Source organism: Podarcis bocagei (assembly GCF_964188305.1).
Source record: "Podarcis bocagei genome assembly, chromosome: 1".
Taxonomy (NCBI): domain Eukaryota; kingdom Metazoa; phylum Chordata; class Lepidosauria; order Squamata; family Lacertidae; genus Podarcis; species Podarcis bocagei.
The window spans coordinates 133,114,960-133,134,979 of NC_138125.1; the positions used below are offsets into that span (position 1 = coordinate 133,114,960).

The following is a 20,020-nucleotide window of genomic DNA, read 5'->3' on the forward strand; positions in this document are numbered from 1 at the left end:
AGAACCATACTTCCCTAAGCTGTTTTAGTGGCAGGAAGGTATATGGCGTTTCCATTCGCTCTGGCACTCATCACGGTGTCCCATTGCACCAGAAGCGGTTTAGTCCTGCTGGCCACATGACCCAGAAAGCTGTTTGTGGACAAACACTGGCTCCCTCGGCCTGAAAGCGAGATGAGCGCTGCAACCCCACCTTTGACTGGACTGGGGTCCTTATGTTTACCTTAGTTTTAATAACCATAGATAAGATTTGCCACATTTTAGAGTTTGGTTGTAGTGTTAACTGTGGGAGTTTCCAATCTTCTCTTCATGTGACCATGCAACGGGGGGAAGGAATGAGCACATGTTCCCAAGTCTCGCTGTGGCTCATCCTTGTATTGGTAAACCATGGTTTAGCATTACTTGTGATCCATTTGTCAAGTTCAGGTATTGCTTACTTCCCTTAATTTGTGTTCTGCAGTAGATGATTGTTCACATACTTGGAACCTTAATTTATGATGAGCTCTTCTTTCAGGACTCTCAGTTGGGGAAGAAAAAATGGTTTATGAAAGCTATACAGTGGTACCTCAGGTTAAGTACTTAATTCGTTCTGGAGGTCTGTTCTTAACCTGAAACTGTTCTTAACCTGAAGCACCACTTTAGCTAATGGGGCCTCCTGCTGCCGCTGCACCGCCGGAGCACAATTTCTGTTCTTATTCTGAAGCAAATTTCTTAACCTGAAGCACTATTTCTGGGTTAGTGGAGTCTGTAACCTGAAGCGTATGTAACCTGAAGCATATGTAACCCGAGGTACCACTGTATAGAACATCTTTTCCAAGGCATCTTTCATTCTTAAGCTTTTGTTAGTTTTCTATACGCTTAATAATTCTAACCTTAATTCTTCCTCTCACTCTTTATCCAGAACTGAAGCTTAGCTAACTGCACAGTGATTGTTCAGATCCTCTCCCCCAAATCCCATCTTTAGGTTGTCTACTTTCCAATTCCCTGGTATGGAGACGGACTTTTGCAACAAGTTGCATATTTTGTTAGACAATCAGCTGCTTCTTTTACATTTTCCTTTAAGAACTATTGCGTCTGTGCAAACTGGACCTCGAGACTTGTTAATTTTCAAGAAACTTCAACTCTTGCCAACTTTATTGGACTTCATTCTCCTGTTAAATTCAGACGATAATAAAATCCTGGTGACCATCTTGTCCAGCGTCCAGTGGCCACAATGGCCAGCCAGATGTTTGTGGGAAACCCTTAGCACTCTTCCTGCCCTCCGCTGTTTCTGACAACTGGCATGATACCAGTTCAAGCACGGTATCTTTTCTACATCTTCCCTAATGAAATCAGACACAAATAATTAATTTGGATTCTCTGAAATATTCCTCTCATCCTTTAGAACTCTTTTCACTCCTTTGTCATCTAACGATCGAACCACCATCCTGTCCAGCTTCCCCCTGATATATTCTAAAGATTTCTTCCTGTTGGTCTTAATGTTTTTAGCAATAAAGGTAAAGGGACCCCTGACCATTAGGTCCAGTCATGACCAACTCTGGGGTTGCGGCGCTCATCTCGCTTTATTGGCCGAGGGAGCCAGCGTACAGCTTCCGGGTCATGTGGCAAGCATGACAAAGGTTCTGGCGAACCAGAGCAGCTCACGGAAACACCATTTACCTTCCCGCTGGAGCGGTACCTATTTATCTACTTGCACTTTGACGTGCTTTCGAACTGCTAGGTTGGCAGGAGCAGGGACCGAGCAACGGGAGCTCACCCCGTCACAGGGATTCGAACCGCCGACCTTCTAATCAGCAAGTCCTAGGCTCTGTGGTTTAACCCACAGCGCCACCTGTGTCCCTCTGTTTTTAGCACTATGTGTCTCCAAATTCTTTATTTTTTTGTACTCCTATCATCAACATACAGAGTTTTGGCAGAGTTTGTGCTCTCTCTATTCTCAATTGGGGAAGGCTTCCATTTTCTGAAGTCAGCCTTTCTGCTTTTTATAGCTTCCTTGCCTCTGTTCATTAATCACGCTGGCATCATCTTGGTTTTTTTTTTTTTTAGTACATTTCCTAATCTGTTGATATACATTCTAGCTGAGCTTCTATCATAATGATTTAAAATAGCTTCCCAAGTGCCTTGGAGAAAGTTAGCCCATTTAGTTCTCCCTTTCAGCTTCCTTCTAAATAATCACCCGCTTTTGAAATAAAATGCGACGGTGTTGGACTTTCTTCCCAACTTTTCATGTGCATTGAATCTGATAGGGAATAGAGTCTAGCAGGAAGTGAGAAAAGGAAGGACTGGAGTCAATGTCTAAGTCAAACGTCCCCAACCTGGTGTCCTCCAGATGTTCTTGGACCATATCTCTGATCACCTCTGACTGTTGGAAGGTGATGGTGTTGGTGGTTCACTCCCACTATGAATGAATGAATCTTTATTTGCATCAGTGAAAAGGATCTAGGAGTCTTGGTTGACCACAAACTTGACATGAGCCAACAGTGTGACGCGGCAGCTAAAAAAGCCAATGCAATTCTGGGCTGCATCAATAGGAGTATAGCATCTAGATCAAGGGAAGTAATAGTGCCACTGTATTCTGCTCTGGTCAGACCTCACCTGGAGTACTGTGTCCAGTTCTGGGCACCACAGTTCAAGAAGGACACTGACAAACTGGAACGTGTCCAGAGGAGGGCAACCAAAATGGTCAAAGGCCTGGAAACGATGCCTTATGAGGAACGGCTAAGGGAGCTGGGCATGTTTAGCCTGAAGAAGAGGAGGTTAAGGGGTTATATGATAGCCATGTTCAAATATATAAAAGGATGTCATATAGAGGAGGGAGAGAGGTTGTTTTCTGCTGCTCCAGAGAAGCGGACACGGAGCAATGGATCCAAACTACAAGAAAGAAGATTCCACCTAAACATTAGGAAGAACTTCCTGACAGTGAGAGCTGTTCGACAGTGGAATTTGCTGCCAAGGAGTGTGGTGGAGTCTCCTTCTTTGGAGGTTTTTAAGCAGAGGCCTGACAACCATATGTCAGGAGTGCTCTGCTGGTGTTTCCTGCTTGGCAGGGGGTTGGACTCGATGGCCCTTGTGGTCTCTTCCAACTCTATGATTCTATGATTCTATGATCAGCCATCGGCCATAGCAATAAAACAACAGTACGATATACAAAGAATAGAAATAAAAAATCAATTATATAAAATACATTTTACGGTTTTGAATCAATAGTCAAATAGTGGTTCTTATTCTGATAGCCCCAGCTAAAAACCTTGCAACCTTTGCTGTCACCTGCTCATCTTGATCTGCCAAGAGAAAGGACACGGTGGCAGTCGTTGGGCGACCCGGAATGGACAATAAAAGAGGGGTGATAATCTCATTCCTCAAGTCTTTATAAAGAGTGCAAGCGAAAAGGGCTTGCGCCACCAATTTGGTACTGCCATCTCCACAGGGACATAAGCGTTTTTCGTGTTGAATCTGTTGGAATCGTCCCTCAAGTACCGCCGAGGGCAGTACATTCAATCTTGCGAGAGTAAAAGCGCGCCTATATTTTAGAATTGCTAGGTTATGCAGATAGGGTGCCAGAGAGTCGAAATGAGTAGGTGGAAAATAGTCGTACCAAGGGCAAAATTTCCTTATTGTGGCCAAGTTGTTCTGACGCTTTATATCATTTAGGCGCTGACAAATTAGACTGTTTGCTTTACTAAAACCCAAAGTGAGTAGCTGTTGTGGTGATAAACCAGAAGAGTAAAGTTTTTGATAGACAATTTTAGTCCAGGTGCTCTTGTGACAATCTTACAGCACTAGGGATATTAGACCAGGGGGATTTGAGTTTAGGTGAAGCCAATAGTTAAGTGTCTTAAGCCAGATCTGTAATTCTACCGAGGGAATTATCTTTTCTTCCCTCCATCCTAGCCCTGTCCAAGAACGGCCATAGCTGGAGTATTAGTCACAGCTGGTAACCCCCCCTCAAAACCCCTCCCTTGACCACTGAGGACACCTTTGCTTCCAGTGACAGTGTTGTATCTAAGAGGTGCCCTCAAGCTACATACTTGCTCCTTCAGGGAGAGTGCAACTCTGTCAAGAACAGGCAACCTGCCAGTTTCCCAAACTTGGGAACTGCTTGCCCATGGGTTTCTGTCTTATTAGGATTCAGCTTCAGTTTATTGGCCCATCACCAACCCCCCCGCCACCTTCAAGCAACTGTTTAAAACCATTGGGGTCGAGATGGTACCCTGAGAGGAGCCCCATATGCCAGGGGGCTGACATACAGTCACTCAAAGTCACTCTGTGTTAATGATCTTGCAGGTAGGAATGGCACCATTGAGGGAGAGTGCCACCTTTTCCCACAGAGCTGGTCCAGGAAGACAGCATGTTCAGCCATCTTGAATACCTCTGAGAGATCAAGTAACAACAGCAGGATTGTGCTCCCCCTGTCAGGATTTACAATCTCTCCCTCACACCAAGAGACAACAGGCTGGTGCTTTTATAATGTCCAGATTTATTGCTATTTACACAGTACAGTGGTGCCTCGCAAGACGAAAAGAATCCGTTCCGCGAGTCTCTTCGTCTTGCAGTTTTTTCGTCTTCCGAAGCAAGCCCGTTAGCGGCTTAGCGGCTTAGCGCTATTAGCGGCTTAGCGGGCTTAGCGGATCAACTGATAAGCGGCTTAGCGGCTTAGCGGATCAGCTGATAAGTGGCTTAGCGGCTTAGCGGATCAGCTGTTAAGCGGCTTAGCGGATCAGCTGATAAGCGGCTTAGCGGCTTAGCGGATCAGCTGATAGGTGGCTTAGCGGCTTAGCGGATCAGCTGTTAAGCGGCTTAGCGGGTCAGCTGATAAGCGGCTTAGCGGATCAGCTGTTAAGCGGCTTAGCAGATCAGCTGATAAGCGGCTTAGCGGCTTGGGGAAAAGGGGGGGACCCCGCAGGAACTCGCAAGACATTTTCGTCTTGCGAAGCAAGCCCATAGGAAATTTGTTTTGCGAAGCACCTCCAAAACGGAAAACCCTTTCGTCTAGCGGGTTTTCCGTCTTGCGAGGCATTCGTCTTGCGGGGCACCACTGTAGCTCAGTCCGAGCACACAGCTCAATCTTCCTCACTAGATAGGTCAGTCGAGCCCACTGGAGGGCGGGCTCTTTTCCAACAGGAAATACGCCATCGGCTGCTGCTCCTCTTGTGGGCTTGACGCCAAGCCTGAACTCTCCGAAAGCGAGGAGATTCCGGAACAGACCATCCAGCTTGCATCTCCTCCTCTGAAAGCTTGTCTGAAAGTTGCAGCTCCTCTGCCTGCCTTAAATTTTCCTGTGAATTTATGACTAGCATTCCAGGGGAGGAGGGACTCGCTTCACTCTCTGCCTGTGAAGAAAGCAAACCTCTATCTCTTTCTGCCTCCCCTCTCCTTGGGCCTCAGATCCCTCACATTCACACTGGGAAGGAACATTCCTGACACCACCATCCATCAGAGTGACCAGGGCCAATTCATTTCTAAAGCCGGTCAAGATGATCTGTATCTTCCAAGAATGTTTGTAGCATGGCCACTACTCTCACAGTCAACTTACCCAGAAAAGGAGTGTTGGCCGCTGACCTATAATTGTCCAGCGCAATTTGCTCTGAAGTTCTCACCTTTAGGGAAGTTGTATAATAACCTCTCTTAAAACCAGAGGCATCTCTCCTTCTAGTAATGAGACATTTACTAGTCTGAACCCGTGCAGTGAAACATCCCTGGCTAGCTTTAATCGGCCAAGGGTCGAGAGATCATGTGGATGGATGCATATCAGCAAGTACTCTGTCCGTGTTCTCAGACTGCATTAACTGAAATTGATCCCACAAAACTCTCTCAGGTGGCATATTGGGCACCTCATTTGGACTTGCTATAATATCAGCACCAAGGTCACTGTGAAGTCAAGCAATTTTACCCTCAAATGCAGGCAAACAAGTCATGCTGGGTAGTGCTTGATGGACTGAAGCACATGTCAAAAGTCCTTGGACAACTTTAGAAAGCTCCATCTCTTGCAAATCACCCCATATCTCATGAAATCATGAATTACATGCAGTTCTGCTCATCAAAGGGTGCTCAAATGGGAAACTCTTTCACAGCACCTGGCTGCAAAGCACCTGCAAAATTCCCAGATGATCTCAGCTTGGCAAATAAACATTTCATTTCTGTACTTAAATCCTCTTATATTCAAAAAGACTTGAATCTTGCGGATACATTTTTAAAACTCCTCTGCTGTTAGGCTGCCTTCTAGTCTTTTAAGAAGTTGCATACCCTATACAAACATGCTGACTTTAGAACAACAACAAAATTATGAAATCTTCTGAACAAAGGGAGGAAGGAAAATGGCCTTGGCAGCTTATGCGCCATGTCAGAACATGCTTCTGTTGCAGCAAAGCCATTTAGAATTGTGGAGTGTTTTTTAATTTGCTCTGCATTACCCCACCATTGACCTCTGTCTCTTAGCTCTATGCCTCTAGTCAGTGAGTGTCTTTTCAAGTTCTCCGTCCTGGTTGAGAGGTCAGCAGATATGCAGGAGGAAAGCCATGGGTGGAGGTTTGTGGGGGGGTCCGTTCCATAGAGACTTGAGAAGTTGGCTCTCGTCACTGGCAAACGCTGTGAGCTACTGCATGCCACTAAAGAAACCTGCAGTTGCTGATGAGTTCCTAATTTTCCTTAATCCTTTCCCTGCAGATGCTAGATTTTTTTTCTGCTCGTGACACTCCTCTGGCAGTGGGCATGCTGGAACCACTGATGCCTTGGACTTAATGAAGTTGGATCACTTCCCAGATAATACATCTGCCCTCCTAGTTTTATACCTCAGAGGACAGGAGGAAGATTAACAGAGTACTACTTTACTCTAGCTGTGATGCAGGCTTGTAGAATTGGCTACTGTCAAATGCTCAGCAAACAGAGGGGTGGTGGTTCACTCCCATTACCTTACCTTTTCACTCGGCATCTTCTCCTCCCTCCATCCTTCCACTGATGTGCCCACAGGTAGAATGCTCATAAAGGTAAAGGTTAAGTCAAGTCGCAAACAACTCTGGGGTTGCGGCACTCTTCTCACTTTACTGGCCAAGGGAGCCGGCGTTTGTCCGCAGACAGTTTTTCCAGTTCATGTGGCCAGCATGTCTAAGCTGCTTCCGGCGAACCAGAGCAGCGCATGGAAACGCTGTTTACCTTCCCGCCGGAGCGGTACCTATTTATCTACTTGCACTTTGACGTGCTTTCAAACTGCTAGGTGGGCAGGAGCAGGGACCAAGCAATGGGAGCTTACCCCATCGTGGGGATTCAAACCACCGACCTTCCGATTGGCAAGCCGATCGGCTCAATGGTTTAGACCACAGCGCCACCCGCTCATACCTTGATGTTAAAGATCCTCTTGAAGCCTTCTTCTTAATACACTACCTTCTCATAATCAGCAAAATTTTTGCATGGGGGCAATCAATTAGGCAGCTCTTTCATTCACTTTCTGAACTGAGTTTTAGTTTAACTCAGTGTTTCTGAAACTTGGGTCTCTAGCTGTTTTGGGACTACAATTCCCATCATCCCTAGCTAGCAAGACCGGGGGTCCGGGATTATGGGATTTGTAGTCCAAAAGCAGCTCGACACCCAAGTTTGGGAAACACTCATTTAACTTCCTTGTGGTATGCGGCAGTGTTTTTCCCCCTTACAGTGGTACCTCGGGTTACATATGCTTCAGGTTACATACGCTTCAGGTTACAGACTCCGCTAACCCAGAAATATTACCTCAGGTTAAGAACTTTGCTTCAGGATGGGAACAGAAATCGTGCTCCAGCGGCGCGGCGGCGGCAGGAGGCCCCATTAGCTAAAGTGGTGCTTCAGGTTAAGAACAGACCTCCGGAACAAATTAAGTACTTAACCCGAGGTGCCACTGTATTCCCTTTGCAAGAGAACCACTCAAGGTGGTGTTATTATGTGTGGCATTATTTAGTAGAACAAAAAATGGTACTTTTCCTGTTTTATTTGCAGATCATTACATCTGAAAATCCACTTACTACATGCAGAGTTTCTCTGGTTTGTAAGATCTGCAAACCAGAGGGGTCATGGGTCATCATGTTTACATGGCAGAGTATAAGGTACCTGAACAGGAATAGGTGGAAGAGCAGCAGAAATCATCAGTAACAACAAAAATACAAATTCCAGAATAGCAAATGACTCTGAAAAATGTGGCTTTAGGACCACGTGCATGTATTATCTTTAATAGAGAATTCGTTTTAAGATTGAATTTTCAAGCATTTTTGCATTACTTAGAAGCCTGAAATTTCACAGATAACCATTTTAATTTTAAAAATCATTAAAGCAATCTTTAGGTTGATAAGAGCCACACATTCTTTGTTGACATCAAACATTATTAATCAAATACTTTGTTCCAGATTAAAATTTGGGGATATACCGTTCAGCATGCTCCAGTCAGCAAGATTAGTGCTACCAATGTGTAACGATAAGGAACCCCACTGCAGTGACACATTAATATAAACACAACTGACTACTGCCGACTGTATATGTTTAATGTGCAGTTAGGGAACTGTGTGTTTTTCTTATAGAACGTAAGAAAGAAGAAGCAAGGTTCAAATGGTTTTCAAAACACACTTATCCCAGCTGTGCGACAAATAGTGTCCAAGTACCGTATTTTAGGAGCCAAGTAGATTGCACTTATAAGTCTGTTCAACTGAAGTTACTACAAGGAGTTGCCTCCAACTGAATTGCAGGCCGGCACTCACACATCCATCTGAATTACTATACTTATCTCAACAATTCAAGTTCAGGCTGGATTGAGTGCATATCTATAGGAATTTAATTTTATATCAGATCAGCTGCTTACTTTCACCTTTAAAAGGGGCACATCTCAGCTGACTGGAAGAAGAAAGGGACATGCTTGAGGAATCCCACACATCAAAAAGAGAAATTGTTCTCCATGAAATATTTAAGCCTCAGACATCACACCGAACAATAAACTGTAAAGAAACTCATTATACTGGAAGCTTGAGACTCGGATAAGCCTCCTCAAAAAGAGAGCCAAGTAAGTACTCCAAGATTATAAGGAAGGAAGGAAGTATACTTAAATGAGTTGGGTCAGCTATTTTTAGGCACAGAAGTTTCTAAGAGACACTTTTGCTGGAATGCTTAAAATGCCAACCGTGGATACGAAATCTTTAAGCAGGAAAATATTCTAATAGAGTAGAAAGCCGTGGACCTCTAATGAAATGAGATACAGAAGTGCTGATACACAATTTGATGGACACCAAGGGTTGCCAACTTTTTTGGAGCTGTGGGCACATTTGGAATTTTGAGAAAGTTCTGTGGGCACCAGTCACAAAATGGCTGCCACGGGGCCGTGGATAACACAAAATGGCTGCCACATAGAAAAGAGCATAAAGAATGACTGGGTTACAAAATGGTGAGGGTGTGACACTCATTGACGGAGAAGTCACCGACATCAGCCACCACATCAGTCCTCACATCAATTGAAATGTCATCATGTTTAAAAGGGCATGTAAAACACAGGAGAGACCAAACTACCGCAAACAGGAACTGAGCAGGAAGAGCGGCTTCTTGTGCATTTTGGATTTCTGATGGGATATATGTTGAGACCACAGACTAGGCACTTGCAGTTTTGTTCCCCAGCTCCTGTATTCAGAACGACAGTGAATATGAAAACGGAAGTTCACTGAGCTAACATCTGGACTGGTAGCCGCTAGATCTAGACATGACTTTGCCTAGTCCATTTTGAAAGCCTTCTGAGTAGTCGCTATCATTGGATAGCCTTCAGAAGTGCTTCATTTTTTAGCTGCTTAACTTTGGCAGTCTTCTTCTTCTTTGGCGATCATTCGTAGCCAAGTAAGATTGTCTTCCATAAACACGGTTTTAACAATGAGTCCATAAGTGACTGTGGAGGCCAATTCTGAATATACACATCCTTCCACAGTAGGGACATTGGTTTCCGGGTGGGAGTTGATCATGCTGTGGATTTGCCAAGCAAGCCTTCCTCTTAGCACGTTTCTCCCTTGTGTCCTGAGTTCAAGTGTCTTCAAAGTCCATTACACCTTTGGTAAAGGCTGTTCTCCAACTGGAGCGCTCGCAGGCCAGCGTTTCCCAGTTGTCGGTGTTTATACTACATTTTTAAAGATTTGCCTTGAGACAGTCTTTAAACCTCTTTTGTTGACCACCAGCATTACGCTTTCCATTTTTAAGTTCGGAATAGAGTAGTTGCTTTGGAAGACGATAATCAGGCATCTGCCCAGCATGACCAGTCCAACGAAGTTGATGTTGAAGAATCATTGCTTCGACGCTGGTGATCTTTGCTTCATCCAGTACACTGTTATTAGTTTGCCTATCTTCCCAAGTGATGTGTAAGATTTTTCAGCGACACCGTTGATGGAAACTTTCAAGAAGTTGGAGATGGCATTTGTAAGTGGTCCACGTTTCACAAACATACAGTAAGGTTGGTAGTACAATAGCTTTGTAAACAAGCATTTTGGTTTACCTGTGAATGTCCTGGTCCTCAAACCACACTTGCAGAGCTCAGGCGATGCTGGATTTCGGCATGGAAAGATGTATGCTCATACAAAAAAAGTTTATCACAAGAATGATGATTTAACAGAGCTGAAGATTTTCTTAGTCTCTTCAAGAGATGAAAATCTCAACGTGGTGGTTATGACATGTCAGCACTAAACCATCTTACATGTTGCATGTCTCGTTCACAACTGTAACAGAGATATACGATTTCAGGAAGCCACAGCAGGGATTGCAAGCATACTCCATCCCATAATTAGAGTGCACCAGCTACCTGATGTCAGGTGTGCATGCAGGAGCCAGGCCCTGTGACCGATTGGACTTTGCAGGGCTGGGGCCTTCCTAAGTTTGTTCTGAAGAGGCAAGGTGCGGCCGCACAGGTGAGGCCGATTGGTAACTCACAGCACCTGGTGGCAAGAGCCGGGAAAGGGATATAAGGTCAGCATTTCCCTTCGGCTCCCTGCCACAGCAACATGTTCCCTGCCTTGCTGCGTTTGACTCCTTGCTTCTTGATCCTCGGACCCCTGGCTTTGTGACTCCTTGCTTCCTGACACTCGGACCCTTGGTTTCTTGACTTCTGACTCTCTGACCCTCAGACTCTTGGCTTCCTGACTCCTGGCTTCTGGACCCCCGTTCCTGCTCCCACCCCGCCATCTTGCCCCCAGTCTTGGCGTCCCCTGCCGGGACTTCAATCGCCCGTGAACCGGACCGTGACACCTCAGTTGTTTTCTTTAAGGTTTAGTAGAACATGCTCCATATGGGAATTGAGAATGGTCAGTAACAATGTGCGCCATTCTGGAACCTTCATCAGCTTTCTTTCACCCCCCCTCCCCCTTGTCTTGATGGACCACATCAAAATAATCATGGCCACAGATAAGCCATTTGAGCTTTGAGGATGGACCACTTGCCAACCATCTGTCCATTGGAATGCTGCCTTGGAGTTCTTAATGTCTGCCAAGAATTTAAGTTGATGGTTATCTAGCACTGCCTTCAGGCAAAATATCGTCTCAGAATTTCATTGTGGTCAGTCTCTGAAAGAAATCACATCCTTCCTCAAGTCTTACAAGATGTTGGTGGATGATATCCCATATCCTTAAATAAGCTTTCTCCTCCTATCTGCAGAGAGCTAAGACATTCTGGAGGCAGGGGGGAGGGGACACAAAATCTCTGAAGCCTTTTCGGTATCAAGCATGTGAATGTTTAAGTCTTAGAAGATCATACATTTACTAAAGAAGTAAGCCCTGTTGAATACATTTGGCATATTTCAAAGGAGGCACTCTTAGTTTCTATGTGAAAATAGTAATCTGGTTTCAAGGCAATTTATGTGAAGCACTACCAAATCTATTTCCCAGCTACAACATTGCCTTTGTTTGCATTTACACAGAGGTGTACAACTACTAGACATCTATAGAGGCACTAATCTATAGGGGCATAGTGTGGAGTGTGTGGCCAGGGGCCACAATTTTGAGGGGGTGTGAACCAGGGCCCCCCAGGCACCCCCAAGGCAGCCTGGCCTTGTGCTCCTCTTCACATGTGTCTGGGAGATTTGCCCACCAAGGGCTGCATCGTCCGACTGCTCTCTCTGCATGGCAGGCTCCGTTCACTCGCTGTGTCCTGCCCTCCAGCGCACAGGCACCCCTGGCATGCATGCCCCTGCCCTGGACACCAGCAACCCATGATATGACACTGCTAATCTTTAACTAGTACATGTACTTGACTGTTGTCAGGCTGTGATTTAGTCATAGATCACTAGTTTTATTCAGCTTCAAACCTTGATCCATGTGAAAAGGGAGTACCTGGAAATATGTTAGAATAATAAAAATATTTTTTACATATTTATTTATACCCCGCCTATCTGTGGTGTAGTGCCAGTGTGGTGTAGTGGTTAAGAGCGGTAGACTTGTAATCTGGTGAACCAGGTTCGCTTCCCCGCTCCTCCACATGCAGCTGCTGGGTGACCTTGGGTTAGTCACACTTCTCTGAAGTCTCTCAGCCTTACTCACCTCACAGAGTTTGTTGTGGGGGAAAGGAGAATGTTAGATGCTTTGAGACTCCTTCGGGTAGTGATAAAGCGGGATATCAAATCCACACTCTTCTTCTTCTTCTATGTGGTATAGCACAGGCCTATTCCTAAGGCTTAAGAGGCAAGTAATCAGTCATCCCATTTTTTGGAAGTAAAACTGAGGTGGAATTGTGAAGGCTTGTTAAAGGTCAGTCATTGAACCCTTTCCTGCACTAAAATCTGAATGCAAATCTACTACTCTTGTGTGCTAGACAACGCTGCTTGTATCACCAGTCAAATTGGAAAAAAGGGAAAATACTCCATGTTCCCACTTGAAGGCCTAATATTAGTCCACAGGAGCTTATTCAAGTTCATGGGGAAAGCACTGTGTGTTTCTATTTTCCTTCTCCAACTGAATTTTATTCTGCTTGGCATTGCCGCCACCTCTCAGTTCCCTTTCCCTTGGGTGTGCACAGTTGCTTCTGTGGAAAAGAAGATGACCCTTCATGTTAGGAGACTGCAGTAATATCATGGACAACCAAACATCTCAGTTTAGTTTCACAAGGTGAGACAAAAAATTCATAATATGATTATTTATCATTCCTTAAGCGCTCCTTCAGGAGGGAAGGGCAAGATGTAAACTGAATAAATAAATAACTAAGGAGGAAAAAAAATAAAGTAATGCTTATTAAACATGGCAAGATTTGGAAGAAGTAAATGCATTTTGCAACGTTTAGTCACTAATGCAATTGGGACGGGTAACTGAGGGGGCCCAACGTCATTCTTCATTGACTGTGTTCCAACTGAGGACCTCTGAGATAGCATGTGCCACCCTGAATCTTCTATGGTCAGGTTTGGGGGGCAGAATCCGCCCATCCATCAGTATTGCTTCTTGACATGGTTGCACATTCCTCATCAGAGTTTTGGATGTTCATCATGTATACAGACTAAGTGGAATATATTCATGTTGTAGAAGTACAGGTGAAATTCGGGTTTCAAAGGTTGATGTGTCTGGGACTGGGTTTGGGGGAGTAGCAAACTGTTTAAAATACCGTACTTTTCCATGTAGAAGACTCGTGTGTTTTTTTCTTTAAAAATTATGCGAAAAAATGGGGTCCGTCTTATACATGGATAGCAAATGGGGTGGGCATTTGATTGGTTGCTGCCGCAGCTGTCAGCAGCTATTTGGCGTGTCATTGGTTGCTGCATCAATGGCTGGTGTTGATTGGCTGCAATTGGGTGGGAGATTGGAAGCTTCTGCTGGTGAGTGGACAGAGGAGAGGCGTACAGGTGAGCGATTTCCGGCAATCCCACCTCCCAAAAAACTCATCAACTCTGAGCAGTCCTCTGCAAAAACAAGAAAGCTCAATAAGTCTGTGCCCTCTCTCCCCATTTTCTTAAATTTGAGAGTCCCTCAAGACTCTTAAAGACGGAAAAGTATGGTAATATTTTAGGTCAGTAACAACACGAGTCAAAGCATGGTCCTGAGGAGTCTGGTCAGCAGTAATGGGAGAAAAACTTAATATGCCCCAATTCTTTTTACATGGCATGGCAATCATTTATATCTTGCATGAGGCAGGAAGAGTAGACAAGGACCCCCAGTCCACAGTCTCCTGCTGGACTCCAAAGATCTCTCCAAAATCTTCTTGATTAAGAGTATATTCTTGCATGTTATTTGTATGGCATGGCAATGTACTTTCCTTACATTCATGGTACAGTGGTAGCTCGGGTTACATACGCTTCAGGTTACAGACTCTGCTAACCCAGAAATAGTACCTTGGGTTAAGAACTTTGCTTCAGGGTGAGAACAGAAATTGTGCTCCAGCGGTGCGGTGGCAGGGGGAGGCCCCATTAGCTAAAGTGGTGCTTCAGGTTAAGAACAGTTTCAGGTTAAGAACAGACCTCTGGAACAAATTAAGTACTCAACCCGAGGTACCACTGTATTCTGAATGCTCTAAGAATGGGTGACTTATGCAAAGGCTGTCAAGATGTTCATAGCTGTTCTCCTATATTATATATTGAAAGGAGAAATAAAAACATTTTAAAACAGGATGCTAGTCCCAGTATTTAGTTCAAAAATATAAAAGAGACCATAGTTTGAAAAGATGAGTTAATGTAATTGAACAGATCTCGAAAAGGGTTAATCAAGGTATTCACAAAATAAATGAAAGAAAATAGCTGTTCTGCAGCCTATCTTTAAATTGTAGCATTGGTCAAAATTATAAAAAGCATAATATGATAATATGATGCTGAAGCACAGTTCCGTTGACTTCTTGTCATTAGTGATCTGAATTCTAATGTTCATGCCTCTTAGTGGTTATAAAGACATTATTTATATGAATGCAGAGAATTTGTCCAAAGATAAAGCTTTCAACTACGTTAATGTGCACATAGCAGAATAAATGACACTGTTCGCCTGTGTCTATTCTCTGAAAATTGAGGAATGTTGTTGTCCCAACAAATACATTAATTTATGGGTGTAATGTCAAATTAAGTGATTTTGGATCTTTCCCTAGTATTTCTAGATACTTTATAAATATCCTGGAGCATAACTCACTACACCTGCGTTTGTCATTTTGAATTGATTGCTGGAACATTGCTACAGTATTTATGGCAAAGGAATTTTAACTCTTCTAGGTGGGAACAGTGGGAAAAAGTTACTGCACCATAGCTTTATCTGATAAAATTATACTAGGCCTTTGTTCTGACAGCTTCAGCTCTCAAAAGATGAGGAATTTTGTTTGAACCGTGGAGAGACCGATAAGCAATTTCAGTTCAAAATGAGTCCCGGAAGCCATCTGACAAAGTTTTATATTTTGGGTTTGCCATTGCTCCCTTCAACTGCTCCAACGCTCAGAAGGATGATAACAGGATCTTTTTGGTACCTTAGAAATTTGTGGTTCAGTCCTCTGTCTTTACTTAGCACTGCAAGTTCATTAGGGTTTACTCCTAGGAGACTGGATATAGGATTGCAGCGTGAGAGATTTGTTGTGGCATAAGCTTTTTGTTGGATTCGAGTCTGCGAAAGCTTGTGCCACACTACATCTGTTAGTCTTTAAGACACCATGAGGTGCTGTTTTTCCTGCAACAAAACTAACACAGCCACCTCTCGAAGGAGGGAAAATAGTACCTGTAACAGTGACACATTGCTTCAGTTGGAAATAATAAAAAACCCTTGATGGTATTACTGTGCACTGAGCTATATCGATCTTGGGGGGGGGGGGTAGAGTGATTAGAGGAAACTGATAACCTTTCTAGAAGAGTTGGGGAATCTGAGGCCCTTCGTATGTTGTTGACCTCCAACTTCTAGCAGCTTCAACAGCAAGACTTGATGTGAGTCGCAGTACAACATCCTCTGGAGCCATGGTTCCCAACGTGGGGCACACGACCCACAGAGGGGCAATTTGATTTTTAAGGGGGGCAATTTGAGAATGAGTTATTAATAGTTAATTCCTCCACGTGAATAGTTCACTTTTTGAATAATAAGAATTATATGTCACGGGTGGGCATCAGGATTTTAGAGATGCATGGCCAAAAAAAAAAAGGTTGGGAACCACTGATCTATTCTAGAGGGTCGCAGGTTCCCCAGCCCTGCCCTATAGCCTTAAAGAAAGTAAGATTTAGGGTTTTTTGGTGGGGGTTTTTAAGTGCATTCTTCAAATAAACATTGGTGGGAATTTGCTTATGGTTTAATTCTACAGAGAGGTTCATATGTGCAGTTCTGGATGATTCTAATACAGTGGTGCCCCGCAAGACGAATGCCTCGCAAGACGGAAAACTCGCTAGACGAAAGAGTTTTCCGTTTTGGAGGTGCTTCGCAAAACGAATTTCCTATGGGCTTGCTTCGTAAGACGACATTGTCTTGCGAGTTCCTGCTGATTTTTTTCCCTCCCCCCTTTTTCTAAGCCGCTAAGCCGCTTATCAGCTGATCCGATCAGCAGATAAGCCGCTAAAAGCCGCTAAAAGCGCTAATAGCGCTAATCCTTCAATGGGCTTGCTTCGCTAGGCGAAGAGAATCGCAGAACGGATTCTTTTCGTCTTGCGAGGCACCACTGTACAGTGGTACCTTGGTTTAAGAACAGCTTACTTTATGAACAACTTGGATTAAGAACGCTGCAAACCCGGAAGTAGGTGTTTTGGTCTGTGAACTTTGCCTTGGAATAAGAACTTGTTTCGCTTCCTGTTGAGTGTGTTCCATTTGTAAATTGAGTCCCTTGCTGCTATGGGAAAGCACGCCTTGGTTTAAGAACAGACTTCTGGAACGGATTAAGTTCGTCAACCAAGGTACCACTGTATAAGTTGACAAAGCTAGCTTGCTTTCCAAACTGAAGTGTTGGGAAGGGAAGGACATGGCTCTGTGATAGAGCATCTTATCTTGTGTACAGGAGGTTCAGCCCATGGGGTTCCCAGGGAAGACTGGGGATAGCTCCCGCCCCAAACGCTGAAGAGCTACTGACAATCAGATCAGACAGTACTAAGCTAAATGGGCCAGAGTTCTGACTTGTTATAAGGCAGCTTCTCTGTTCCTATAAACACCTGTGCTTTCCTTCTATATATATAAAAATACAGTAATGAAGCAATTCCATAGTAAATTATAAGGGAAACTATTCCTCCCCCCTCTATTCCAGCCCGCCCACCCAAGAACTAGACGTAGTTGAGTTTCTTGTTGATGCAAAAGACTCCTGTAGATTCATATATAATCATTAACACACTAGAGTTGATTTTTCAGCTGCCTGGTAGGATTATAGATTTTCTGCAGGTCACTATAAAGCTCCACAGACTGCTGCTGGAACTTCTTCCAGCTCTGATTTCCAGTTTTTCTGGAGCTACTGCCTATGTGCCTCCCAATATCACCATATATATTTTTCTGTTGTCATTGGACCAACGGCCCCAAGGGGTTTAAAAACGATTATTTTTCGAGAAAGCAAGCACAGGTTCTGAAGATGCTGGAAACTGTGCCAAATACTAAATTCTTTGCTTACACAGCATCATTACAAAAATGTGGACCTAAAACAGCCATCGCCCCTTGGTTCTCTGGATGGGAAGCTGCTAAATTGAATTCTTTAGTAGGCAGTGTACAAATATCAACACATGCTTCCTTCTTGACTATTATCTGCTGTCTGATCATTTTCAGTAAAAGTGTTTGCGGCTGGCGTTGAGTGTTCTTAACATCGCTGAAAACTTCTTGGTTTGCTTAACTTAGTTTGGATCCTGGGTACTTGGTTTTGTCTCTGTATAAATCTGATGAGAGATGAACCTCATTAGCAAAGAGAAGTCAGACCTTCTTTTGCCTTCTTCCTCAAAATCTGCTTGCCGTGTCATCTTTGTGTGTGGAAGGGCTGGTCATACGCAGTGCCTGATTGACGTATAAGCTAAACAAGCTATAGCTTAGGGCCCCACTCTTTTGGGGACCCCAAAAAATTTAAAAGAAAAAACCTGGATGTACATTTCCAAAATATAAGATAAAGAACAAATAAAATAAAATAAAACCTACATACAGCAACAGTGTTTTGTGTTGTGTAGGCTCCTATGGTGTAAGTAATGGGCCCCGCCTGCTAGCCTGCTCCCTAAAATATCACTGGTTTGCTCATTTCTATATATAGCAGAAGGGACGCGGGTGGTGCTGTGGTCTAAACCACAGAGGCTAGGGCTTGCCGATCGGAAGGTCGGCAGTTTGAATCCCCTCGACGGGGTGAGCTCCCGTTGCTCGGTCCCAGCTCCTGCCCCCCTAGCAGTTCGAAAGCATGTCAAGTGCAAGTAGATAAATAGGTCCTGCTCTGGCGGGAAGGTAAATGGCGTTTCCGTGTGCTGCTCTGGTTTGCCAGAAGCAGCTTAGTTATGCTGGCCACATGACCTGAAAGCTGTCTGTGGACAAATGCCGGCTCTCTCGGCCTATAGGGTGAGATGAGCGCCGCAACCCCAGAGTCATCTGCAACTGGACCTAATGGTCAGGGGTACCTTTACCTTTACCTTTATATATTCTGCCTACATTCTGCATGGACTGGTTGCATGGCAGCATGTGCAAATGGCTTTAGATACCTATTAGGTCCATAAATTACCATATAGCATATATTCAACACAAAAAACAGCAACAATTTGTTGTTGACAAAGGACAGCTGGACATATATAGGGCCCCATTACCTTCAGTAGCTTAAGGCCTCATCAAACCTAAATCCGGCCCTGGTCTTACTTAGTAACCCTTATTCTCAGTTTTAGATGGGTGAAAATAGTGTAGCAGTTGATGTGATTAGGATGACTCCAGAAGATCTGACCTACCACACGATTTCAAGTTATGAGACTGAACTAAGGGAAGTGTTTTGATGGCTCCCAACAACCGTTCTTTATGAATCAGGCATTAAGAATCAGTGTATTAAGTTATTTTAATGAACTCTACTGAGTCTTGGGTGTATTTGTAACATACTCATGTACAGGTAAATCTCTTGACAACGTTAAAGACTCGGCTCTGACATCTAGTTTAATTGTCCCTTGGCTGGCAAATATTAGTGTCTCACCTGGTGACAGACTGTGGGAACTCAGGCTATGCAAACTATCCGAATGATAAAGAGCAAGGAAAATAAACACAGGTACTTTATGTTCTCTTAATTCAGGTCCAAGTGGATTCGGATGAAGTGTTTATTTAGTTTGCCGGCTTCCTCAGATGCGCTGCCATATTGATTTCTTTTATTACTGGAAGCTATATAACCTGACCTCTCCCAGATCCAGTATTTTGAAAGCCGTAAATTTTAACTTTACTTGTGAGCAAGGGCTGAAATGCTGTGAAAGCCTTTTTATTAGTGGAGTCTTGCCTCGTTCTATGTTCTTGTGTCGCCCACGGCAACAATATTTAGAGCTTCTTAAATTAGAGTAAATGTTGGGCAGCTGCAGGAAGAAGTCTAATAAAGTGAGCTCGTAAACATCTCAAGTGTGCAATTGGACTGCGCACATCTCAATAGCACTGAGAGTCGGCAGGTGTACAAAAGATTCCCCCCTAATTTGATTTGGCTAGTTCTGCCTTATGCTTCTAGCCTTAACAGTTCTGACTGAGTGGCAGAATTGTGTTGGGTGTCTTGTTTTGTTTTAAGTGCAGCTTCAGACATGAAAATTGAATCCTCATGTAACCTCATCTCTTCCCCATTCCCCTTTACATTAATTTTCCACGTTGTGATAATATTTTTTAATAATTCCTCCAGATAGAGCCCCAGGCAGTCTTTCTCCCACAGCCATTCATGTGTGGTTTGAAATAAATGTTTAAGTCCAATTTTCTGTGAAAATTGGCAGAGCACATTTGAACTTAATCAGTTGTGTGTTAAATAATGGATTTAGGGAGAGCAGATTTCCATAGCCCAGCAAATAGCTCAATAAAACAAAACAAAAAACAGGAATACTGAAATTGGAAATAATGTTTAAATGGTTGTTCCAGTACTGTACCTAAAAAGTTAATTCTTGCTTAAATTGGTAGTCTCACAAGTTGCGTGCAAGCCTAGGTAGAAGCCCCCAAGTCAGTCAAAATATTAT

At 43.9% G+C, this 20,020-nt stretch overlaps 1 protein-coding gene and 1 long non-coding RNA gene across 2 annotated transcripts in view; both read left to right on the top strand.

Moving 5' to 3' along the window:
• The window catches only part of PARD3B (par-3 family cell polarity regulator beta), a 622,948-nt gene that overhangs the window by 296,300 nt on the left and 306,628 nt on the right, over window positions 1-20,020 (top strand). The window lies entirely within an intron of this gene.
• LOC308582093 lies at window positions 10,569-15,862 on the top strand. Its single transcript, XR_014005485.1, has 3 exons — window positions 10,569-11,526; window positions 12,957-13,070; window positions 15,217-15,862. It is a non-coding gene; the product is annotated as an uncharacterized lncRNA (long non-coding RNA).